General features: G+C 43.9%; 1 pseudogene; it reads right to left on the reverse strand.

Moving 5' to 3' along the window:
* LOC139573677 (protein PTHB1-like) overlaps nt 1-26,613 on the reverse strand; it is a 177,960-nt pseudogene that overhangs the window by 61,250 nt on the left and 90,097 nt on the right.

Raw genomic sequence — 26,613 nt, forward strand, 5'->3', positions numbered from 1 at the left:
AGCAGAAGAGGCATGTGAATTGGGATGATGCTAATGGCTAATGGATAATAGCTGTATTGTGTGGCTGCTGACCGGAGACTGACTCGGGCGGAGGGGGGGGGGGTAATTGGGTTTGGGCTGAGCCCTCAGAGGAAGTGACCTTATAAACACACAGCCCTCCTCCTCCAGGCCACGATGGAGGGAATGAGGAAATAAAGGGAGAGAGAGAGACTTTCAGTGATCCACTGTTTAATAAAGTACTGCTGTGAAAGTTGAGAGGGCATGTTGGTGACATGTTACTGTAGACCGGGACTGATCATTGAAATGAACCCAGTCTTCCAGGAACACAAGTTAGCATCATTCCTCTTTTCATGTATTTGTGTCTCAGCTTACCATACACTCTGTTAGCAGTTTTGATTGAACGGGGCCCAATGCCTCTCTGTCTCTAAACTGTGTGTGTGTGTGTCTGGTATAGGTGGCGTCCTTGTGATCCCAGGTGGGCCGTGGGGGGTTCGGAGGAAAGAAGAGAGGAGACACTCTCCCTTTCATCTCCCTTTCATCCAGGCCGCTAAAGAAGAGAAGGAGAGCGAGCAGCGACACAGTTCTATCCAAGACACCTTTTGAAGCCTTTCAACTGTACTAGAGGTGCTTCCTGGCTCCCATGCACCCTAACAGAGGGGTTGGTTGGAGCCTAATTACCTTAACGTCTGCCACAGGTAGAAGGTGTGTGTGTGGTTTGTCTACGGTGAAGGAGGGAGGTATAGAGGTGTACGTTGATTTGTTCATTTAGCCCCTTCTGCTTTCGCCTGTGTGCCGTGTGCCTCTTTCCACCTCTCTCTCACACTCCCTGATGGGTGGTCTCTCTCTCTCTCTCTCTCTCTCTCTCTCTCTCTCTCTCTCTCTCTCTCTCTCTCTCTCTCTCTCTCTCTCTCTCTCTCTCTCTCTCTCTCTCTCTCTCTCTCTCTCTCTCTCTCTCTCTCTCTCTCTCTCTCTCTCTCTCTCTCTCTCTCTCTCTCTCTCTCTCTCTCTCTCTCTCTCTCTCTCTCTCTCTCTCTCTCTCTCTCTCTCTCTCTCTCTCTCTCTCTCTCCAAACCACACAGTTCCCTCCTCTGAAGATTTCCATTACAAACAAAACTAATTAGGGATTATTTCCGTTTTCTGTTTTTATGACGTTTGACAGTGGGAGGACAGGGGAGGCACAGAGAGAGAGAGAGACGCCCCTCAGGTGGGCTATAAAGCCCACAGGACGTTCAGGCAGACAGATATCCGTTGCCGGCGGTAAACCCCAGGCAGCCCACCCACCCCTGGAGCATGGTATGATATTGGGGTCTGGTTGTTTGGAGCAGATAGGATTTAAAAGAGAGGAGAATAATTCAGACTGGAGCAAGACATGAATCAGGTAGCATCACTAAGACAATTACACATTCTTTTTTTTAAATTTAAATGTTTGATTAAGTTTTCTTGTTTTTCAATCAACCAACAAAACACATTCCACATTCACAGATGTGGCAGACGTAAATAATATGATGAAATTAAACGTAAAACAAAACAAACTTGCAGCAGCACGATCACCGTTCCTATTAGGTATTTCCAGCTTTAGCGTAGACGACGAGCAAATAATTTGTTTTTACAGCACCTTACACACCATGTACCTGCTCATCTCCCTAATCACCCCATTCACTCTGTCCAATTTGAAATATAGTTGCGTAGTGGAGACCAGAGTCTATCAAACCTGGGCTGTCTCTTGCGGAGGTCATAAGTAAACTTTTCAAGAGGAAGAAAGTCCATCTGGTCAATCCACATTTTAAATGTAGGAGAAGTATTAGAAGCCCACAATAGAAGAATACATTTCTTAGCAAAGTATGTGATAGTCATAAACACATTTTCTCTGTCAGGATCAAGAACAAAGTCCTGCTGGGCATTAAGACGACAGATACAAGGGGTCATACCAAAATGTACATTAGTATTTTCTGTGCAGCAGTATGTATAGATTGCCATAATCTGGTAATCTCTCTATAACTCCAAAATACATGCATATAGGTTCCCCTTTCAGAGGTACATCTTTTACAATCAGGATAATTTTCTGTGTTCATTCTGTGGAGTCTCACTGGGGTGTAAAAAAATGTGTACAAAAATGTGCAATTAGATTCTTTCATTTTTACATTAGTAGAGGAGCAGCATACCCTGTCGTAAACATCCGCCCATAACTCATCACTGATAGTCAGACAAAGGTCCTTTACCCAGATTCTTTTCAAAGGAGTAAAGGAGGAGTCCCCTTTCTCAGAAAGGAGTCTATAGATATGAGATTTTGCCTTTGATGGATTGTGGTGTAGCAAGAAGGGTCTCAACTTCATTCAGCTGAGCTCTCCTCTTGGAAGTAAATGATGAGGAAATGACGTGTCTAATTTGAAGATATACATTAAAATAATGGATCTTGGCACATTGAATTCACTGCAGAGCTCTTGAAAGGATTTCAGTGTAGTGGTTTGCTGATGAAACAGGTCTGAAAAGGTCCTGATCCCTAGAGGATGCCAAAGATTAAAGTTGGCATCACTCAGGGCTTTTGGCAAGTCTGGGTTGCATACTATAGGCGAGTGAGAACATATTTGGGAGGAAATGCCAAGGTATTTCTTACAGTCCCTCCATGCTAGTAGGGTGCTGTAAATCACAAAGGTTTTGGCTATGTTGCCCACTTCACTAAAGTTATTAATTAATATAATTGAGCTTAGGGGCAATGAACCACAGGATTGGGCTTCTATCTGAATCCACATTGAGTCTTGTCTGTTTGTGATCCATGTTAGCATGTTGCGGATTTGGGCAGACCAGTAGTACAATTGAAGGGAGGGAAGGGCAAGACCTCCCTTAAATTCAGGTTTCGATAGAGTGGAGAACTTGATCCTAGGTTTTTTATTGCCCCATATAAATTTGGTGATGCTTTGGTTAGTTGTTTTGAAAAAGGAAACTGGGAAATAGCATGGGAGCATCTGAAATAAATAGTTAAATCTAAGGAGGATGTTCATACGGATAACATTGCTTCTTCTGACTAAGATCCAAGTTTGGAGATCGTTCTTGATTCGATCCAGGAGTGGGAGATAATTTTCTTTGAAAAGGCAATTTTTCAGATCTGGTGTTACAAAGATCAAGGTATTGAAACCTTTGTGTCTTCCATTGGAACGGACAGAGTGTCTTCATAGAGCTGTTGAGTGTAATATTGAGAGGGCAAACAGTGGATTTGTTATAATGTATCTTATATTGCCATCCTGAGCAATTGTGTCTAAAACGGGAGGGATTTCTCAGGGTTGGATATGTAGAGCAAGACATCATCCGAGTAGAACAAAATCTTGTGCTGCAGGCCGCCTGCAGAAATCCCCATAATACTTGGATTTCTCCTTATCAACTCTGACAAAGGCTCCGCCCCAACAAGTAGAGCAGGGGGGACAGCGAGTATCCTTGTCTTGTGCCACGTCCCAAAGGGAATCTGCCATAGTCTTTTGGCGAGCAATTTGGTAATTATTTTGTAGTGGAAATCCAACAAGCTTATGGGCCGGAAGGGCGAGCAGGATAGAGGGTCCTTGTCTTTTTTGAGCAACACTGTAATGCGGGCTGTGTACGTAGAGTCTGGGACAGCTCCGTTTTTGCAAAAATCATCCAGCATTGGCATGAAAATAGGGCTAAGCTGGGGCCAAAAAGCTTTGTAGAACTCTCTGGGAAATCTGTCTGGGCCTGGGGACTTGTTAGGTGGCATGGAGATAATTTATTCCAGGACCTCCTCAGGAGTGAAGGGGGAGTTGAGATCTTCTTGGTCGGTCTCTGATAGTTTTGGTAGCGAGATTCCCTCCAGGAAGGAATGGAGTTCTGCATTCGTAAGTCTTCTCTCAGAAGTATATGGTTTGCGGTAAAAATCATGAAAAGTTAAATTTATCTTATTTGGACAAGCCTACTCTTTTATTTTATTTTATTGGTAAGCAAGCAATCTACTCGGCCTATTGCTATACTCATGGTATTTCGGTTTAGTAAAGATTTCTTCTTTTTTTTAATCTCCCGAGTATAGTCCAAGTTCAGTTTGGCTTTGGCTGCTTTAAGTTGACTCCAGAAGGTGCTGTCTGGGGAATGTTTATGTACTTTTTCACGGCGTTCCAGCTCCCTCAAGATCTAACCTGCGTGCTTCCATTTCTTTTTTCTTAGAGGAAGCATATGCAATTAGATGACCTCAGTGTGGCTTTGGCAGCATCCCACATTGTGGCCGGAGAAACAGGAGAGTCTTTGTTGTCTTGTGTGTAGTTGTCTATCCATGTAGTAACCAATGTATGGAACGCTTCGTTTGATAACATGGAGGTGTTGAATTTCCAGCTCTTTGACCTCGGGTTGTTTTTGCAGAGGTCAAAGCGGAGGTGGACAAAGGCGTGATCTGAAAGTGCTATGGGTCCGATTGTACACGTGGCAGAATTTATGAAAGTCTTTGGGATAAAAATGTAATCTATATGAGAGTAGGTGTTATGGACATTAGAGTAGTATGTATAGTCCATAGATGAGCTATTAGTCTCTCTCCAGATATCTATCAGTCCCATCTCTTTAGTAAGAGAGTTCAACATCTTTGCAGATCTAGGATTTGTGGAGGGGACTTCAGATGATTTGTCTAGGGTTGGGTTGAGGGTACAATTAAAATCTCCAGCCACCACTCCAAAGGAAACACAATGCTCATTGAACAGGGTTATCATTTTCAACATGAAGGAGTATCTGTGTTAGAGGCATATATATGTAAGATAGTAATTGGTTGCCCATACAGTGACCCAGTTATCAAAATGCATCTCCCCTCTGGATCAGATGTGTTTTTGTCAATTATGAATGGAACATGCTTATGGATAAGTATGGCTGTGCCTCTACTGTTTGATTTGAAAGACGAAAAATACACCTGTCCCACCCAAGCTCTGCGGAGTTTAGCAGGTTCGGCATCACAGAGGTGTGTTTGTTGTAATAGCGCAATGTCTGCTTTTTCCTTTTTGAGAGCACATAGTATATTTTTCCGTTTTATTGCATGACCTAGACCATGGCAGTTCCATGTCAGTAGATTTAAGGTACTAGTCAATGTCATTGAACAATAATCGAACTCTAGTGCAAGTCATCTCTGGATATAGGTGGATAATAGTTACAGCTGCGATCACATAAAATTAAAATAAATGGTGTGCATAAAATAACAAATCTCTGAACACCACAGCTGAGATCCCAAACAACTCGACATATTCCGTTGGATCTATTAACCCCACGCTCAGTCTCAATTCTGTTTTCCCGAAAAACGGGAACAGTTAGCAACACACAGCGTTTCCCACTGCAATGGTGTTGATTTTCGCCGCCTGCAGGACTCGTTCCTTGTCGGTGAACATCAGGAAACGTATGGTGATTGGGCACGGTGGTTGTTTGGCTGCTGGTGGGGGCCTCAGTGCTCGGTGAGCTCTCTCGAGTTCTATGGGCCTGTCGGTGGACAGGTGGAGACACTCGGGAAGTTTGTCTTGCAGGTAGTGGTTCAGTGGTATGTTACCCTCTTCTATTTCAGACAGATTTAATAGAACACAATTATTCCTTCGCCCCCTATTTTCCAGGTCCTCTGTTTCCTCTTCCAGATGCTATTTTTAGAAGATGCTATTGTTTCCATGGCATCTGCCAGTGAGTTTTCCACGGATAGGATTCGCCCCTCTGCCTCATCCAGGCGCTCGCGTTGATGGTAATCTTGTTGTTGATGTCAGACAAAGCATTTTCCAGGGTTGTCACCGTGCCCCCATCGCACTGAGCTGAGAGTTAATGTCATCTAATTTGATGTTGAGTTCTGTACGTTGGGATCTCAGCTCAGAAAGGATGTCTTTGACAGAGTGCAAGGTTGGCAGTTGTTGGGCCTCGGGAGGGACGGGTCCTCTTGCTCCTGGCTAATAGCGCTAGCCTTTTCTGAAGCTAGCTGTTTCTTGGAGGCTTTTTCCGCGGCTATTACTCGAGTCCGGGTAAAATGTCACCTGTAATGTCGCCTTTTGTAGCCGCCATTACTTTTTGACTAAAGCTAATGGAGTTTTAACTTGAAGTGGAGGTAAGATTAAGAATTGGAAACTACTTGTGCGGAGCTCTTAGTTCATGTGGCCATCTCGTTCAAAGGTCACGTGATCCCCATCCGACAATTACACTCTCAAAGACACTTGGCTGTCACCAAGTCATCATGTCACCGCCTTATCTCAGCTCACTGGTCACCATAGCAGCACCCACTCGTAGCACCCGCTCCAGCAGGTATATCTCACTGGTCACCCCCAAAGCCAATTCCTCCTTTGGTCGTCTTTCCTTCCAGTTCTCTGCTGCCAATGACTGGAACGAACTGCAAAAATCTCTGAAGCTGGAAACACTTATCTCCGTCACTAGCTTTAAGCACCAGCTGTCAGAGCAGCTCACAGATTACTGCACCTGTACATAGCCCATCTATAATTTAGCCCAAACAACTACCTCTTCCCCTACTGTATTTATTTATTTTGCTCCTTTGCACCCCATTCTTTCTATTTCTACTTTGCACATTCTTCCACTGCAAATCTACAATTCCAGTGTTTTACTTGCTATATTGTATTTACCTCGCCACCATGGCCTTTTTTGCCTTTACCTCCCTTATCTCACCTCATTTGCTCACATTGTATATAGACTTATTTTTCTACTGTATTATTGACTGTATGTTTTGTTTATTCCATTTGTAACTCTGTGTTGTTGTATGTGTCGAATTGCTATGCTTTATCTTGGCCAGGTCGCAGTTGCAAATGAGAACTTGTTCTCAACTAGCCTACCTAGTTAAATAAAGGTGAAAAAAAAAATTATTAATTGTTAATGTAGGCTATCCACTATTCAAGTAGGACTATGAATCCAAATGTAAAAAAAATCAAATACATCATGTGGCTATCTCTATTCTGTTAATTTTAATAAATAAAAAAATCCCTAGTCCTTGGCGATGACAAGCATACTCATAACATGATGTAGTCACCACCATGTTTGAAAATATGAAGAGTGGTACTCAGTGATGTTTTGTGTTGTGTTGGATATCCCCCCAAATTAACGCTTAGTATTCAGGAGAAAACATGTATTTCTTTGCCACATTTTCTGTAGTTTTACTTTAGTGCCTTACTACAAGTTGAAGTAGTAAATGACCTGCTGCTGTCCTCTGACTGTGGTCATGTCTTTATTCTTGTTCTCTTAGATTTCACTGCTGGTGCCTTTGGCACTATTGATCTTGCTATCCGCATTAAGATGTTAGATGACTTGGTTGGTCTACGAGGACAAATTCTTAAACAGGCTAACAAATTATACCTTTCCGAGCGGTATCAATTTGTTCAGCTGGGGGATAATTCATCGGAAAGTTCCAAGGTTGGATTTGGCGTTCAAGGTTTTGTGCTTGGACCCCTTTTATTTTCACTGCACATGCTAGCCCTGGGTAATGTCATCTGTAAGCACAACATGCATATTCAATGCTATGCTGATGACACTCAGTTGTATTTATCAGTTAATTAACTTCTTTGGGATAGGGGGCAGTATTTTCACGTCAGGATGAAAAGCGTTCCCAGAGTAAACTGCCTGCTACTCAGGCCCAGAAGCTAGGATAGACGTATTATTAGTAGACTTGGATAGAAAACACTCCGAAGCTTCTAAAACTGTTTGAATGATGTCTGTGAGTATAACAGAACTCATATGGCAGGCGAAAACCCAATATCCAGTGTAAATGGGGTCAGATTGCACTTCCTAAGGCTTCCACTAGATGCCAACAGTCTTTAGAAAGGTGTTTCAGGCTTCTATTGTGAAAGGGGAGAGAATAAGACCACTCAGAGTTAGTGGCTCAGCTGAAAGCCATGAGTTGTTTATCACGCATGGCGAGCTCCGTTCCCTTTCCTTTCTAATGACAACGGAATTGTCCGGTTGGAATATTATTGAAGATTTATGATAAAAACATCCTAAAGATTGATTATATACATCGTTTGACATGTTTCTACGTACTGTAATGGAACTTTTTTGACTTTTCGTCTGGACTTAGTGCCCGCGCTTTGTGCATTTGGATTAGTGAACTAAACGGACAAACAAAAAGGAGGTATTTGGACATAAAGATAGACTTCATCGAACAAACCAAACATTTATTGTGGAACTGGGATTCCTGGGAGTGCATTCCGATGAAGATCATCAAAGGTAAGTGAATATTGATAATGCTATTTCTGACTTTTATTGACTCCACAACTTGGCGGGTTTCTGTATGGCTTGTTTTGGTGGCTGAGCGCTGTATTCATATTATCGTATGGTGTGCTTTCGCCATAAAGCTTATACGAAATCTGACACAGCAGTTGCATTAAGTAGAAGTTTATCTTTAATCCTATGTATAACACTTGTATCTTTCATCAAAGTTTATGATGAGTATTTCTGTAAATTGATGTGGCTCTCTGCAAATTCACCGTATGTTTTGGAGGCAAAACATTACTGAACATAACGCGCCAATGTAAACTGAGATTTTTGGATATAAATATGAACTTTATAGAACAAAACATACATGTATTGTGTAACATGAAGTCCTATGAGGGTTATCTGATGAAGATCATCAAAGGTTAGTGATTCATTTTATCTCTATTTCTGCTTTTTGTGACTCCTCTCTTTGGCTGGAAAATGGCTGTATGTTTTTTGTGACTAGGCGCTGACCTAACATAATCGCATGGTATGCTTTCGCCGTAAAGCCTTTTTGAAATCAGACACTGTGGTTGGATTAACAAGAAGTTTATCTTTAAAATGGTGTATAATACTTGTATGTTTGAGGAATTTTAATTATGAGATTTCTGTTGTTTGAATTTGGCGCCCTGCAATTTCACTGGCTGTTGTCAAATCGATCCCGTTAACGGGATTTGATCCCTAAGAAGTTTTAAACCAGACGATACGTCACATTCAGCCCGCCTTGAGAAATGCATCACAGATGTTAAACACTGGATGAAAAACAAAGTTCTTGCATTTAAACTCTGATAAGACAGAAATTATGCTAATTGGCCACAAGAAACTCTCAAATAAAGTATCAGACCTCAATGTTAACATTGATGGTTGCCCCATCCGACCAAACATGGTTGTTAAAAACCTTTGTGTTACCTTTGACCCCAGCCTAACTTTTGACAACCACATAAAAAGCATATCCAGAACAGCATACTTTCATCTCAGGAACATTTACAGAATTAGACACTTCATCTCTCAACCAGATGACAAAAAATTGGTCCATGCATTTGTTTCAACTAATAGATTAGACTATTGTAATGCCCTCCTTTCCTGCTGCTCAGACTCTACTATTAAAAGAGTACAACTTGTACAGAACACTGCAGCTCGCATTTTAACCAACACAAGTAGGCACAAAGTTTTATCTGCAATACACTGGCTGCCTGTAAAGTATCGGTCTGATTTTAAAATCTTACTCTTAACTTTTAAAGCACTGCATGCCTTGACAACCATTGATGTAGTGACAACCCATTGATGTCACTTCGCTCCAAAGGAGCATGTCTGTTTGTACCTAGATGCAGAACCAAGGCAGGGGGGCGGCGAGTTCCCTATTAAAGCCCCTCAGTTATGGAACAGCTTGCCCTGTCAGGTAAGACAAGCAGACACCATTTTAGTCGGGCCTTTAATAAGTGATTTTATTTATCCTCTTTACGGCTTCCTGTTCGCTTTCCCTTTTGTCATTTATTGCTTTAATGTAGTGTTTGGTCATTTTAAATGCACTAAATAAAGTTTGATTTGATTCCCATAGAGGCCAGATTGGTTGCGCCACAACAGGCATCCTCAATAGAGCCTGACCATCACTCACTTCCGTGTGCCACTCTCCCTAAATGACTCTAGAAAGGGAACAATCCATCTCACTGCTCTTTTGAAAAGGAGTCCGCATGCTTCTCATCCGAAACAGTTCAGAACAGTTTGTTATGTTTTTGTTTCTTTTGGTCTTCGTAAATGTTTTTTTCCCCCGGCTGTTCGTACACACACATTTTTTCTCTCGCGGCAAGCCGAAGTCTACGCCAATTTGTCGGTGATTGGTCAACAGTAGGGATTCTTTAATGAAGTGTTGTTGTCATTCAACAAGACAAATTGTTTTCATGCACATTTTGTCACTTGGGAAATACTGCACCAAACATCTTAGTTAGATGTAAAATTGCGCGACTAAGATCTCCGACAAAAATGTCAAAATTAATTACAGGTTTCTTGAGTTCTTAGAATAATTCTGACTTTTCTGAGGAAGTGTATACTGACTATGGGGTCTCAACATTGCCGCTTTTTTCTCGTTTTTCAAGCGAAGGTCTTTTAAGGGAGTATGCAAGCACACTCGTTCGGTTCGTCTAGCCGTGTTCGGGAATCGAAGCATGCGGAAGGCTTAAGTCATATACATGAAAAGCCATCACATGGCCTACCCAATACAACTGTGAATCATGGTGTAACCACTTCACAGAGTCTTACCTCAGTGTGTGTTGAGTGGTGGTCTGTGTGGTATTCTCTCCATTAGGGTTAACAGGGGAAATACACGTATTTTGTTTGTTTGTTTTTCCTGTGTTTTTGTTCTGGTTCTTTCAATTGGCTTGCGGAATGGATTTTTAATTGCACCGCATCCCTTTTGTGTGCACGTGACGGCCATTTGAGCTAAGAGGTCTGAAAAAAATGTATGCTGTTCAATAGTATCTGGGTGTGATCGAGCGTATGGATGTAAATGCATATGCCCAGAGTATGTGTGTGGGCTTTATGTAGAGGAAGTGTGTGTGTGTCTGTGAATGTGTAGTGTGTATGCGTGTGTTCTTAACGATCCCCAAGCGTCGCCTGTCTGTGTCTCCCACACCTCCTCAGTGGGGCTCAGCTCATTAGCGGCGACGCCTGGGTGGATTAACCACACAAAAAGGGTCATGGACTGCCGACACAACACACACAACATCTGCTCACTTCTAACCACTCATGTTTAGTGCTCCTCAAAGCCATCCAACGTCATCTTAGAAAAGACAAACATGGAGTTGTGCTCAATTCAAACCAGGAGTGTCTAAGTGGAGAAAGAGCAGTGTGTGCAGCAGCCTACCCCTCTCACATCCATCAGCTACAGAAGGAGCTGTCAGTCTGTTGCATTCATTTATTTAATTAAGTCTCTATTTCCTCAACATGGGAATTTAATACGGAATTCCCTTCTGTCTGTCTACGACTGATGATTGTTTATCTGAGACACACAAAATGGGTCAAGACAAATTATGTTTGGAAATCAAACAGAAAAAAACGTCCCGTTCTGAGGGTGGAAAACACTGTGCCTTTTCCTCCTCAGTTACAGCAGTCAGTCCAACTACAGCTTTAACTCATTTGATTAAAAAACTATTTGGAGCGCCCCCCCCAAAATCTCAACTTTGATAATGACCGGAAAAATTGCAATTCGCCAGCTATTACATCCAATCAGGGAGGGAGGGATGGAGGGAGGGAGGAGAGTAGAACCAGATGGGAGAGAGAAGAGAGAGAGAAAGACATCGAACAGAGCTTGAGCTCAGTGTGAGCCTAATATGAAAAGAGCATCAGCACGATCTGAACACAGCATAAGAACAGCCCCAGCAGACATGAAACCAGTCAGATACTGTACTGTACGAGCTAAAGGAGGGTGAATCACAAGCTAAGGATGAGATTTCCACACACAGGGTCTGAGTTTGTTTGTGTCCATCCCCTGACTGACCTGTCTTGGTCTTGACTTTCTTGGACGGCTGTTTCTTTTTGATGAACTTGGCGGCAGACTCCTGTTGCAGGGGCGGCCCCTCCAGGTCCGCAACAGCCTCCGCGATTGGCTCACAGCCCCCTGAGTTACAGGAAGAAGAGCATGATCAACAGCCAATCACAGAGACTGAATCCTATCATGAGATATACAATGAGTGGACATAATGCTCTTTCCATGACAGACTGACCAGGTGAATCCAGGTGAAAGCTTTGATCCATTATTTATGTCACTTGTTAAATCCACTTCAATCAGTTTAGATGAGACATCAAATCAAATATATTTATAAAGACCTTGTAACATCAGCAGATGTCACAAAGTGCTTATACAGGAACCCAGCCTAAAAACCCAAACAGCAAGCAATGCAGATGTAGACGCACGGTGGCTAGGAAAAACTCCCAAGAAACGCAAGAACCTAGGAATGAACCTAGAGAGGAACTAGGCTCTGAGCGGTGGCCAGGGCCAGGGACAGGTTTGTCACTCCAGTGCCTTGCCGTTCCCCTGGGCCAGACTACACTCAATCATAGGACCTACTGAAGAGATTAGTCTTCAATAAAGACTTAAAGGTTGAGACCGAGTATGTATCTCTCACATGGATAGGCAGACCATTCCATAAAAATTGAGCTCAATAGGAGAAAGCCCTGCCTCCAGCTGTTTGCTTAGAAATTCTAGGGACAATAAGGAGGCCTGTGTCTTGTGATCGTAGCGTGCATGTAGGTATGTATGGCAGAACCAAATCAGAGAGATAGGTAGGAGCAGGTCCATGTAATGCTTTGTAGGTTAGCAGTAAAACCTTGAAATTAGCCCTAGCTTTAACAGGAAGCCAGTGTAGAGAGGATAGCACTGGAGTAATATGATCAAATGTTTTGGTTCTAGTCAAGATTCTATCAGACGTAATTAGCACTAACTGAAGTTGATTTAGTGCTTTAGCTGGGTGGCCGGAGAGTAGAGCATTGCAGTAGTCTAATCTAGAAGTGACAAAAGCATGGAATAGTTTTTTTTTTTAGCTTGTTTGTTTTTAGCAATTTTTTGGGGGGACAAAACATTTCAGATTCTTTCAATGTTACGAAGATGGAAAAAAGCTGCCCTTGAAATATTACTGATAGGTTCATCAAAAGAGAGATCAGGGTCCAGAGTAACGCTGAGGTCCTTCACAGTTTTATTTGAGATGACTGTACAACAACCAAGATTAATTGTCAGATCAAACAGCAGATCTCTTTGTTTCTTGGGAACTAGAACTAGCATCTATGTATTGAATTTAAAGTAAAAAATTAGCCATCCACAGACAAAAACTGATATCTTTCCATACACAGATATACAGATTATTTATTTATTTTATTGAACCTTTATTTAACTAGACAAGTCAATTAAGAACAAATTCTTATTTACAATGACGGCTTAGGAACAGTGGGTTAGGGGCAGAACGACAGATTTTTACCTTGTCAGCTCGGGGATTCGATCTAGCAACCTTTCGGTTACCGGCCCAACGCTCTAACCACTAGGCTACCTGATGCCCCAAGATCTAAACCAGGCAAGAACTTGTCCGTGTAGACCAAATTTGGGTTTCCAATCTCTCCAAAAGAATGTGGTGATCGATGGTATCAAAAGCAGCACTAAGGTCTAGGAGCACGAGGACAGATGCAGAGCCTTGGTCTGACGCCATTAAAAGGTCATTTACCACCTTCACGAGCACAGTCTCAGTACTATGACGGGGTCTAAAACCAGACTGGAATGTTTCGTATACATTATTTGTCTTCAGGAAGGCAGTGAGTTCCTGTGCAAAAGATTTTTCTAATATTTCTGAGAGGAATGGGAGATTCGATATAGGCCGACAGTTAAAAAACATTTCTTGGACAAGGTTTGGCTTTTTCAGGAGAGGCTTTATTACTGCCACTTTTAGTGAGTTTGGTACACATCCGGAAGAGAGGGAACCATTTATTTTCTTCAACATAGGAGGGCCAAGCACAGGAAATAGCTCTTACAGTAGTTTAGTTGGAATAGGGTCCAGTAGGCAGCTGGAAGGTTTAGAGGCCATGCCTATTTTCTTGAATGTGTTGAGAGATACGGGATTAAAAAACTTGAGTGTATCCAATGATTCAAGGTCCTGGCAGGTCTGTGCAGACTCAGGACAACTGTGTTTTGGAAAAATATACAAATTGAAAGAGGAGTCCGATAATTGCTTTATAATGATTTTGACCTTGTGTATGTGTGGATTGTGTATGTGTGGATTGTGTATGTGTGGATTGTGTATGTGCCATTGAGTGGGTGAATGGGCAAGACAAAATATTTAAGTGCCATTGAACGGGGTATGTGTGTGTCAAGAACTGCAATGCTGCTGAGTTTTTCACGCTCAACAGTTTCCTGTGTCTATCAAGAATGGTCCACCACCCAAAGGTCATCCAGCTAACTTGACACAACTGTGGGAAGCATTGGAGTCCACATGGGCCAGCATCCCTGCGGAACGCTTTCGACACCTTGTAGTCCATGCCCTGATGAATTGAAGCTGTTCTGAGGGCAAAAGGGGGTGCAACTCAATATTAGGAAGGTGTTCCTAATGTTTTGTACACTAATGTACATACACAACTCAAACCTATGTGTAAAATCTTTCTCTGGAGTACCAAGTTAGGATTTGGCCGTAACATGTATCAACTGTGTAATAAAACTGTTTCTCTTTAGCTGCCCTTTTTCAAGTGACAAAGTCTCAGTAATTATCAGATGTGGTTATGTAAGAACATCTTCTACCAGGGCCTACAAATGTCAATATTATCGTGTGTGTGTGTGTGTGTGTGTATGTGCAGGTGTTTATGGAATGTGTTTGTATGTATGTGGACATGTAGGTGTTGCCTATGTGTTGTGTGCGCTGGGGGTGTCAGAGTGAGACCCCCTCCAAGAGTATCTATCGCCTCTTCAATACCAAGGATGAACAGGAATTAGGGACCTCCTAGGGTCTATGAATCAGACCCCTTGTCTCTCCCTCTGGCCTCGCCTCTCCTCCCCGCTCTACCTCCTCCACCTCTCCGTCTAACCCCCAATCCCTAGGGCTTGTTTCATTTTTCATGCCACTTTCATTTTACATCCTCAAAACACACCGTCTGAGCTGGCGGGTGTGTGTGTGAACGTGTGTGTGTTAAGTCTGGGTATGTGGTTAAGTGTGCAAGCGTTCATATGTGTGTGTGTGTATTTAAAATGCCCTCTACCTCTTGGCAGATTACCCTAATCCCTGTCTAATGTTTATCCTATGCTATAAAGCCAATCTTGTTCTGTTTAGTGAGGCCAATTGGCTGGGATGGCCCATGGGGTTACTCCGAGCTGAAAGGCAACAGGCAGCCTCAGTTTTTTCTCCCTCTTCCTGGCCATGGGCTTGTTTGAAATTGGATACGCCAGACTTTAATTGGGCAGGTGTTTTTCTAAGCTTGTCTTTTTGCGCTGTCTTGCAATTTCGGACAGTGGCGGTGTGTGTGTGTGTGAACAAGGGTAGTGTGTGTGTGCAGAGAGAGAGAGGGGTCGTGTGTGGGGACAAGGGTAGTGTGTGTCTTAACCTCTGCCCAGCCATACATCAACACATGTTAAGGAAAGGGCCCCCACCTCTGGACCACCTTTAGCCTGAAACGGAGCTCTTTAGCTGGGGAGACAAGCCAGGCAGCCCTCTCTCAGACTGTAGTATGGAGCTGCACACTGTCACATATACTGGGATATGAAAGATGTTTTGGTCTGGGAGACCGGGCCAGTTATGGTTAGTTAGTTATGGTCCAAACTGCTGTACTGTCTGGATGTGGTCGAGTTTGGTCTCATCCAGTAACACGTGTGATTGTAGTTAGAAGAGCAAATTGATCGGTTAGAACTGCTGGACCGGTTGGTCGCGGTTTAGTTTGGTCTCTGTTCTAAAACGGTTGGTCGCGGTTTAGTTTGGTCTCTGTTCTAAAACGGTTGGTCGTGGTTTAGTTTGGTCTCTGTTCTAAAACGGTTGGTCGCGGTTTAGTTTGGTCTCTGTTCTAAAACGGTTGGTCGCGGTTTAGTTTGGTCTCTGTTCTAAAACGGTTGGTCGCGGTTTAGTTTGGTCTCTGTTCTAAAACGGTTGGTCGCGGTTTAGTTTGGTCTCTGTTCTAAAACGGTTGGTCGCGGTTTAGTTTGGTCTCTGTTCTAAAACGTTTGGTCGCGGTTTAGTTTGGTCTCTGTTCTGAAACGTTTGGTAGCGGTTTAGTTTGGTCTCTGTTCTAAAACGTTTGGTAGCGGTTTAGTTTGGTCTCTGTTCTAAAACATTTGGTCGCGGTTTAGTTTGGTCTCTGTTCTAAAACGTTTGGTAGCGGTTTAGTTTGGTCTCTGTTCTGAAACGTTTGGTAGCGGTTTAGTTTGGTCTCTGTTCTAAAACGTTTGGTAGCGGTTTAGTTTGGTCTCTGTTCTGAAACGTTTGGTAGCGGTTTAGTTTGGTCTCTGTTCTGAAACGTTTGGTCGCGGTTTAGTTTGGTCTCTGTTCTGAAACGTTTGGTAGCGGTTTAGTTTGGTCTCTGTTCTGAAACGTTTGGTAGCGGTTTAGTTTGGTCTCTGTTCTGAAACGTTTGGTAGCGGTTTAGTTTGGTCTCTGTTCTGAAACGTTTGGTCGCGGTTTAGTTTGGTCTCTGTTCTGAAACGTTTGGTAGTGGTTTAGTTTGGTCTCTGTTCTGAAACGTTTGGTAGCGGTTTAGTTTGGTCTCTGTTCTAAAACGTTTGGTAGCGGTTTAGTTTGGTCTCTGTTCTGAAACGTTTGGTCGTGGTTAAGTTTGGTCTTTGCTCTTAAACATTTGGTCGTGGTTAAGTTTGGTCTCTGTTCTGAAACGTTTGGTCGTGGTTAAGTTTGGTCTTTGTTCTGAAACGTTTGGTCGTGGTTAAGTTTGGTCTTTGTTCTGAAACGTTTGGTTGCGGTTAAGTTTGGTCTTTGCTCTTAAACATTTGGTCGTGGTTAAGTTTGGTCTTTGCTCTTAAACGTTTGGTCGTGGTTTAGTTTGGTCTCTGTTCTAAAACATTTGGTTGAGGTTAAGTTTGGTCTTTGTTCTGAAACGTTTGGTCGTGGTTAAGTTTGGTCTTTGTTCTGAAACGTTTGGTCGTGGTTAAGTTTGGTCTTTGTTCTGAAACGTTTGGTCGTGGTTTGGTCTACAGTATATTCAATTCACTGCTGGACCGTTGTTGCTGTTCAATTTCAGTAGACTGTTTTATTTTATGGTTTTATCTACGGAACCATTTGTTTGTTGTCAAAAGAACTAGAGCATGCACCAAAACACCGTTGGATGTGGTTTGAATGTGTTAGACCATTGTGAAGTGTAGTGGTTCAAAAGATCATTTGGTTGTGGTTTGGTCTCAAACCTTGCAAATTGTTTGCTTGTGATACGATCTCTAGTAGTCCCTCTTTCTCCCCAGCCCAGAAGGAAGTGCACTTCCTGGTTTTGAAGTCCAAAATCAAACAGCTGTAAATCAAACAGACACCTGATCTACTTTTACAGCCTAACCCTGTCCCAACCACAAAGTCAACACCAAGGCTTTTTTCTCCACTCTTTATGATGTCAACATTGTAAAAGTAAGGAGAGGAGGGAGATCGTTGGAAAAGACGATTAAACATTTTATGGTTGTACTGTTGAGCAATGAGAGAGATATGGCCACACACTGACACATTGCCAAATTTGATAATGCGCACACACACACACACACATGCGCGTGTGCACAGACGCACACACAGAAAGAGAGAGTGAGGCAGACGGAGACATAAAGAGACAGCGCTCTCTAAATGGGGTTTAGCCTAGGAATTTGTAACCGCTATAAGTAGTTGAGTATTAAGTAGAGCTTTAGCTAGCAGAGAAGATCCCATTCATTCAGTGATAGTAGCTCTGCTCTCCACTTCAACATCTCTCCCCTCTCTTTAAGTCCTACTGGAATAGATCTCCTAACCACAAGGCATAACTGAAATCCTCCCAAAACAGCTGAGAAAGGAGGCTTCAAACACAAGACAAGATACATCTGTTTCCGCCATCAGAAATGGCTCCCAAAGACAGATTCGGATATAGGAACAAAGGTATTCTCAGTGGACTTGGAACTTGGAAGAGGGGGGGGGTGTATTTTAGGACTGAAAAGCTTCCATTTCTAGAGTGTTAATTAGAGACGTTGATAGGAGAGGAGATTCTGGGAGAGAACACACACTTAAATACATGTACAGAATACAGTCAGACACAACAACACCCCCCATCCCCCATCATGCATGCACGCACACACACACTCTAGACTGTAAACTCTCCTTCCAGACTCATATTAAACATCTCCAATCCAAAATCGGCTTTCTATTTCGCAACAAAGCCTCCTTCGCTCACACCGCCAAACTTACCCTATTAAAACTGACTATCCTACCGATCCTCGAATTCGGCGATGTCATCTACAAAATAGCTTCCAATACTCTACTCAGCAAACTAGATGCAGTTTATCATAGTGCCATCCGTTTTGTTACTAAAACACCTTATACCACCCACCACTGCGACCTGTATGCTCTAGTCGGCTGGCCCTCGCTACATATTCGTCGCCAGACCCATTGGCTCCAGGTCATCTATAAGTCCATGCTAGGTAAAGCTCCGTCTTATCTCAGTTCACTGGTCACGATAACAACACCCACCCGTAGCACGCGCTCCAGCAGGTATATCTCACTGATCATCCCAAAAGCCAACACCTCATTTGCCTTTCCTTCCAGTTCTCTGCTGCCTGTGACTGGAACGAATTGCAAAAATCGCTGAAGTTGGAGACTTTTATTTCCCTCACCAACTTTAAACATCTGCTATCTGAGCAGCTAACCGATCGCTGCAGCTGTACATAGTCCATCTGTAAACAGCCCACCCAATTTACCTACCTCATCCCCTTACTGTTTTTATTTATTTACTTTTCTGCTCTTTTGCACACCAGTATCTCTACTTGCACATGATCATCTGATGATTTATCACTCCAGTGTTAATCTGCTAAATTGTAATTATTCGCTCCTATGGCCTATTTATTGCCTACCTCCTCATGCCTTTTGCACACAATGTATATAGACTCATTTTTCTCCCTACTGTGTTATTGACTTGTTTATTGTTTACTCCATGTGTAACTCTGTGTTGTTGTCTGTTCACACTGCTATGCTTTATCTTGGCCAGGTCGCAGTTGTAAATGAGAACTTGTTCTCAACTAGCCTACCTGGTTAAATAAAGGTGAAATAAAAAAAATAAAAAAACACACCTCAGAGCCTGCTTGCATAGCATCCCGTCAACAACCCTGCACCCGGGTAGTACATCACAATCACATTCCCCTGACATTCACTTTATCACAACATATGGTTTTTCTCCACTGCAAATATATTCAGTGGGGGAACGTTCAAGATCGCCTAACTGTTGCCAAAAACGCCTGGTTCCAGCCGAGTAGCTAATGTATTCAACACATAGCAGGGAGAGGGGAGGTTGACTAGTTCGGAGAGAGAGAGACCACAGCAGAACCCGAAACAGAGCTGAGACAGAGCTGCATTTCCTGACAATATGTAAAAAATATTAAACAATTAGAGAGTGTCATTTCACCAAATTTGCAACCCTTATTCAAGGCTCCAAAGACCTCTCTGATGAGAGTAGGCTACCTGTCCTGTTGGGGGAGGACGCAGAGAGCTGTGGATTGGCAGCAAACTACATTGCTGCCTGCTATAAGAAGAGGGATGGTGTCTGACAGACCAACCAACCTGCACATGTCCTCTATGCCTCTGTTATTGTTCAACATATGGTTATTTTGACCCTTGATTATTTTTGTTACTGTTGTCCCGTTGACACTATTGATTAATATTATAAATCTCCAAAGTAAGCTTTGGCAATATGTGCATTGTTATGTCATTCCAAAAAAGCAAATTGAATTGAGAGAGAGAAACAAAAGAGAGAGAGAGAACGAAAGACAGGGTGAGAAAAACAGAAGAGAGCGAGAGAAAGAGAGAAAGAGCAAAAGAGGAGAGAGAGGAAGATAGAAAGAGAAAGAGAGCGAGAGAGAAAGCGAGAGAGATAGGGAGAGAGAGAGAGAAAGAAAGAGCGAGAGAAAGAAAGAGAAAGAAGGAAAGAGGAAGATAGAAAGAGAAAGAGAGAAAGATAAGGAGAGAGAAAGAAAGAGCGAGCGAGAGAGGAGAGAGAAAGATATAGGGAGAGAGTGAGAAAGAGTGAGAGAGAGCGACAGAGAGAGAAAGCGAGAAAGATGAGAGAGAAAGAAAGAGCGAGAGAGAGAGAGAGAGAGAGAGACAGAAAGAGCGAGCCAGAGAGAAGAAGAGAAAGATATAGGGAGAGAGAAAGAAAGAGAGAGAGCGATAGAGCATGTAAGTCTCTGACTAATGTGAAAACATGATGGTGGGTTGGATGTGTTCCCTAAATGAGACCTGTTCCTCAGCCTGTGTTTTTCCTGCCCAGTGTGGAGTGGAGACTGGAAGTTCCATATAAAACGTGATAAATCAGGAAGTGGAACTGTGGTGTGTGTGTGTGTGTGTGTGTGTGTGTGTGTGTGTGTGTGTGTGTGTGTGTGTGTGTGTGTGTGTGTGTGTGTGTGTGTGTGTGTGTGGACGCAGAGGTATCAATCTTCTGTGGTGGGAGAGAGAAGATATGTATAAACACATGCATGCACACACACACACACACAAACACACTGAAATAGATGTACAGTGAAAACACACAAACAAGAAGGCCACAACATCTAGTTCATTCTATGATGAACCTCAAGTAGAGAGACCTAAAGCTTTGCTTACTGACACAGACATGGAGAGAGTAAACAAGAGAGAGAGAAAGAGAGCGAAACAGAGAGATAAATAGGAGAGAGCAACATTACACCCACAACACCAAACTGTAAAGCAGCCCAACATTTGACCTAATGACAGAGCAAAGCTAACAGTTGTAGGAGTAATGAAAGCCATGTGATAAACAGTACTGACTGAACTGATACCATCAGGTGCTGCTGACAGGGTGTGTGTGTGTGCACGTGTTCATGTGTGTGTATGTGAGAGCAAGGGCCAAGAGCAGCTGTTAAAACCAGAGTCTCAGCAGGCCGCCCAGGTGATGTCATCAGAGCGAGACACAGGGTCAGGTGAGGAGAGGGTGAGGGATGAGAGGGAGAGATGAGGAGAACGACAGGAGTATGTGTGTGTGTCATAAGAGATAAAATATTCTGTATATCCTTCAGTCACAAATATAAGTACAAATAGGCTATATATCAGGGAGTACTGTACGTTTGTGTCTGTGTACTGTGTGTTTTTTCAACTGTCAGGTCCCACGCAGTATTGGTAGTGGGAAGATCACCCAAACTACAAATCCCATCCACTTTTATACAACGCCTGGAATAGGGTGTACTGCAAGGCCATGAAGTGGGGCTTGTTGTGTGTGTGTGTGTGTGTGTGTGTGTGTGTGTGTGTGTGTGTGTGTGTGTGTGTGTGTGTGTGTGTGTGTGTGTGTGTGTGTGTGCAGTCTCCGGGGGAGACGGTTGCCGCCGGTGTTGTTGGAAACGTAAACAACTTTTGCGTTTACAGCCGATTGAAAAACCAACATCTTTGGGGTTTGTAACAAATTACTGTTTACATAAAGAGTGACAGGGCTTTGGTCATACAGGAGTCGCCTGACTCTGTGTGTGTGTGTGTGTGTGTGTGTGTGTGTGTGTGTGTGTGTGTGTGTGTGTGTGTGTGTGTGTGTGTGTGTGTGTGTGTGTGTGTGTGGCAGCAGAACAACGGTGAAAGGAGAGAGACCGGACGACATGAATCCTGTCAGCTCAATACTGGACACACACACACACACACACACACTAGAATCCTGCATCAGGTCGGATACACACCACAAAAATAAAATAAACATTGAAAATAAATAAAATGAGCTGGTGGGTGGAATGAAAACATTGATCTCGCGGATCAGAACAATTATATTGCTGTCAGAAACTTTTTAAATCCAGATAATAGGGCCTACACGTTTTACAAACCCAGGAGCTTGTTGTGTTACATTGTGTTGCAAATTTCATTCTGTGAGCGGCGAGGCTTCCATCCATGAACGTATTGAGAGAGTGTAGAGCAGGGAACTGTCCATTGTTTGTGTGGTGCTGAAACATTCAAATTTTGTCTAAGCGCAGAGATTATATTCCCTCCCCCCACGTGTGAATAGGCAACGACAAGTTGCCAAGCTGACTTTCTCTGGCTAACCTAGCTCATGCGAAAATGTGTAACGTAGGCCTAACTGGAGAAATAAAAAGAAAGGTTATGATGGGGGAATAGGCTACACCATCGTGGAAACAGGTGCTGTGTGAGTGAAAACCCCGGATTGTAAGGACGACAACCCGGTAGATGGATACACAGCCGGCAAAAAGTGCAAGCAGGTATTTGTTTATGATAATTCAATTAAATATAAGTTCATTATTAGCCTGCGTTAATTCAAGCTTTTGTTTATTTAGACCATACGCAGGCCTAGACCATACGCAGGCCTAGACCATACGCAGGCCTAGACCATACGCAGGCCTAGACTATACGCAGGCCTAGACCATACGCAGGCCTAGACCATACGCAGGTTTAGACCATACGCAGGTCTAGACCATACGCAGGTTTAGACCATACGCAGGCCTAGACCATACCCAGGTCTAGACCATACGCAGGCCTAGACCATACGCAGGTTTAGACCATACGCAGGCCTAGACCATACCCAAGTCTAGACCATACGCAGGCCTAGACCATACGCAGGCCTAGACCATACGCAGGTCTAGACCATACGCAGGTCTAGACCATACGCAGGTTTAGACCATACGCAGGCCTAGACCATACCCAGGTCTAGACCATACGCAGGCCTAGACCATACGCAGGTCTAGACCATACGCAGGCCTAGACCATACCCAGGTCTAGACCATACGCAGGCCTAAACCATACGCAGGTCTAGACCATACGCAGGCCTAGACCATACGCAGGTCTAGACCATACGCAGGCCTAGACCATACGCAGGTCTAGACCATACGCAGGCCTAGACCATACGCAGGTCTAGACCATACGCAGGCCTAGACCATACGCAGGCCTAGACCATACGCAGGTCTAGACCATACGCAGGCCTAGACCATACCCAGGTCTAGACCATACGCAGGCCTAGACCATACGCAGGTTTAGACCATACGCAGGCCTAGACCATACGCCGGTCTAGACCATACGCAGGCCTAGACCATACCCAGGTCTAGACCATACGCAGGCCTAGACCATACGCAGGTTTAGACCATACGCAGGCCTAGACCATACGCAGGTCTAGACCATACGCAGGCCTAGACCATACCCAGGTCTAGACCATACGCAGGCCTAGACCATACGCAGGTTTAGACCATACGCAGGCCTAGACCATACGCAGGTCTAGACCATACGCAGGCCTAGACCATACCCAGGTCTAGACCATACGCAGGTTTAGACCATACGCAGATCTAGACCATACGCAGGCCTAGACCATACGCAGGTTTAGACCATACGCAGGTTTAGACCATACCCAGGTCTAGACCATACGCAGGCCTAGACCATACCCAGGTCTAGACCATACGCAGGTTTAGACCATACGCAGGTCTAGACCATACGCAGGCCTAGACCATACGCAGGTTTAGACCATACGCAGGCCTAGACCATACGCAGGTCTAGACCATACGCAGGCCTAGACCATACCCAGGTCTAGACCATACGCAGGCCTAGACCATACGCAGGTTTAGACCATACGCAGGCCTAGACCATACGCAGGTTTAGACCATACCCAGGTTTAGACCATACCCAGGTCTAGACCATACGCAGGCCTAGACCATACCCAGGTCTAGACCATACGCAGGTTTAGACCATACGCAGGTTTAGACCATACGCAGGCCTAGACCATACGCCGGTCTAGACCATACGCAGGCCTAGACCATACGCCGGTCTAGACCATACGCAGGCCTAGACCATACCCAGGTCTAGACCATACGCAGGCCTAGACCATACGCAGGTTTAGACCATACGCAGGCCTAGACCATACGCAGGTCTAGACCATACGCAGGCCTAGACCATACCCAGGTCTAGACCATACGCAGGCCTAGACCATACGCAGGTTTAGACCATACGCAGGCCTAGACCATACGCAGGTTTAGACCATACGCAGGTTTAGACCATACCCAGGTCTAGACCATACGCAGGCCTAGACCATACGCAGGTCTAGACCATACGCAGGCCTAGACCATACGCAGGTCTAGACCATACGCAGGTCTAGACCATACGCAGGTTTAGACCATACGCAGGTTTAGACCATACGCAGGTCTAGACCATACGCAGGTCTAGACCATACCCAGGTTTAGACCATACGCAGGTTTAGACCATACGCAGGTTTAGACCATACGCAGGTCTAGACCATACCCAGGTTTAGACCATACCCAGGTTTAGACCATACGCAGGTTTAGACCATACGCAGGTCTAGACCATACCCAGGTTTAGACCATACGCAGGTTTAGACCATACGCAGGTCTAGACCATACCCAGGTTTAGACCATACGCAGGTTTAGACCATACGCAGGTCTAGACCATACCCAGGTTTAGACCATACGCAGGTTTAGACCATACCCAGGTTTAGACCATACGCAGGTTTAGACCATACGCAGGTTTAGACCATACGCAGGTCTAGACCATACCCAGGTTTAGACCATACGCAGGTTTAGACCATACGCAGGTCTAGACCATACCCAGGTTTAGACCATACGCAGGTCTAGACCATACCCAGGTTTAGACCATACGCAGGTCTAGACCATACGCAGACCATATAAAGAGTAAACCGGTGCGGCTGGTAAAAATATAAATATGCCTATTAAATAAATGTAGCCTATTTTTGCAGCCTATTGTGCATTCGGAAAGTATTCAGACCCCTTCACAGTTTCACATTTTGGTACATTACAGCCTTATTCTAAAATTAATTATATTGTTTTTTCCCTCATCAATGTATACACAATACCCAATAATGACAAAACAAAAACAGGTTTTTAGAATTTTTTGCAAATGTCTTAAAAATAAAAAAACTGAAATATTACATTTACAGAAGTATTCAGACCTTTTACTCAGTACTTTGTTGAAGCACCTTCGGCAGCGAATACAGCATTGAGTCGTCTTGGGAATGACGCTAAAAGCTTGGCACACCTGTATTTGGAGAGTTTCTCCCATTCTTCTCTGCAGATCCTCTCAAGCTCTGTCAGGTTGGGTGGGGAGTGTTGCTGCACAGCTATTTTCAGGTCTCTCCAGAGACGTTCGATCGGGTTCAAGTCCGGGCTCTGGCTGGGCCACTCAAGGACATTCAGAGACTTGTCCTGAAGCCACTCCTGCATTGTTTTGGATGTGTGCTTAGTGTCGTTGTCCTGTTGTAAGGTGAACCTACGCACCAGTCTGAGGTCCTGAGCGCTCTGGAGCAGGTTTTCATCAAGGAACTCTCTGTATTTTGCTCCGTTCATCTTTTCCTCATTCCTGACTAGTCTTCTAGTCCCTGCCGCTGAAAAACATCCCCACAGCATGATGCTGCCACCACCATGCTTCACCGTAGTGATGGTATTGGCCAGGTAATGAGCGGTGCCTGGTTTCCTCCAGACGCTTGACATTCAGGCCAAATAGTTCAATCTTGGTTTCATCAGACCAGAAAATCTTGTTTCTCACGGTCAGAGAGTCTTTTAGGTGCCTTTTGGCAAACTCCAAGCGGGCTGTCATGCGCCTTTTACTGAGGAATGGCTTCCGTCTGGCCACTCTACCATAAATACCTTATTGGTTGAATGCTGCAGAGATGGCTGTCCTTCTGGAAGGTTCTCCCATCTTAACAGAGGAACCCTGGAGCTCTGTCAGAGTGACCATCAGGTTCCTGGTCACTTCCCTGACCAAGGCTCTTCTCCCCCGATTGCTCAGTTTGGCCAGGTGGCCAGCTCTAGGAAGAGTCTTAGTGGTTCCAAACTTCTTCCATTTAAGAATGGTAGAGGCCAGACCCCCCCGAGTAGAGCAGCGGTCTAAGGCACTGCATCGCAGTGCTTGAGGCGTCACTACAGATCCACATTCGATTCCGGGCTGTGAAGCAGCTGGTCGAGACCGGGAGACCCATGAAGCGGCGCACAATTGGCCCAGTGTCGTCCAGGTTAGGGGAGGGTTTGGCCGGCCGCATGGCTCTCGACCTTCACCTCTCCCGAGTCCGTACGGGAGTTGTAGCGATGGGACAAGACTAACTACCAATTGGATATCACGAAATTGGGGACTAAAAGGGGTAAAAAGTAAAAATAAATTTAAAAAAGACAAGATGAAAAAAGAAAAGTATGAAAAGGTAGAGGCCACTGACATGTTTTGGTACCCTTCCTCAGATATGTGCCTCGACACAATCCTGTCTCTGAGCTCTACGGACAATTCCTTTGACTTCACGGCTTGGTTTTTGCTCTGACATGCACTGTCAACTGTGGGACCTTACTGTATATAGACGGGTGTGTGCCTTTCCAAATGATGTTCAATCAATTGAATTGACCACAGGTGGACTCCAATCAAGTTGTAGAAACATCTCAAAGATGATCAATGGAAACAGGATGCACCAGAGCTCAATTTTGAGTCTCATAGCAAAGCATCTGAATACTTATGTAAATAAAATAAAAATCACTTTTTTATTTTTAATACATGTGCAAACATATCTAAAATCCCGGTTTTCGCTTTGTCATTATGGGGTATTGTGTGTAGATTGATGAGGGGAAAAAACAATTGAATTCTTTGTAGAAGAAGGCTGTAACGTTACAAAATGTGGAAAAAGTGAGAGGGGTCTGAATACTTTCCGAATGCACTATTCAATTGTTTATTTAAGTTTAATTTAAACTATTTGATTATCGAAATGATATTGAATATAAAGATCTTGTTTTGTTATGTCGCC

Source organism: Salvelinus alpinus, chromosome 4 (genome assembly GCF_045679555.1).
Source record: "Salvelinus alpinus chromosome 4, SLU_Salpinus.1, whole genome shotgun sequence".
NCBI classification, from domain to species: domain Eukaryota; kingdom Metazoa; phylum Chordata; class Actinopteri; order Salmoniformes; family Salmonidae; genus Salvelinus; species Salvelinus alpinus.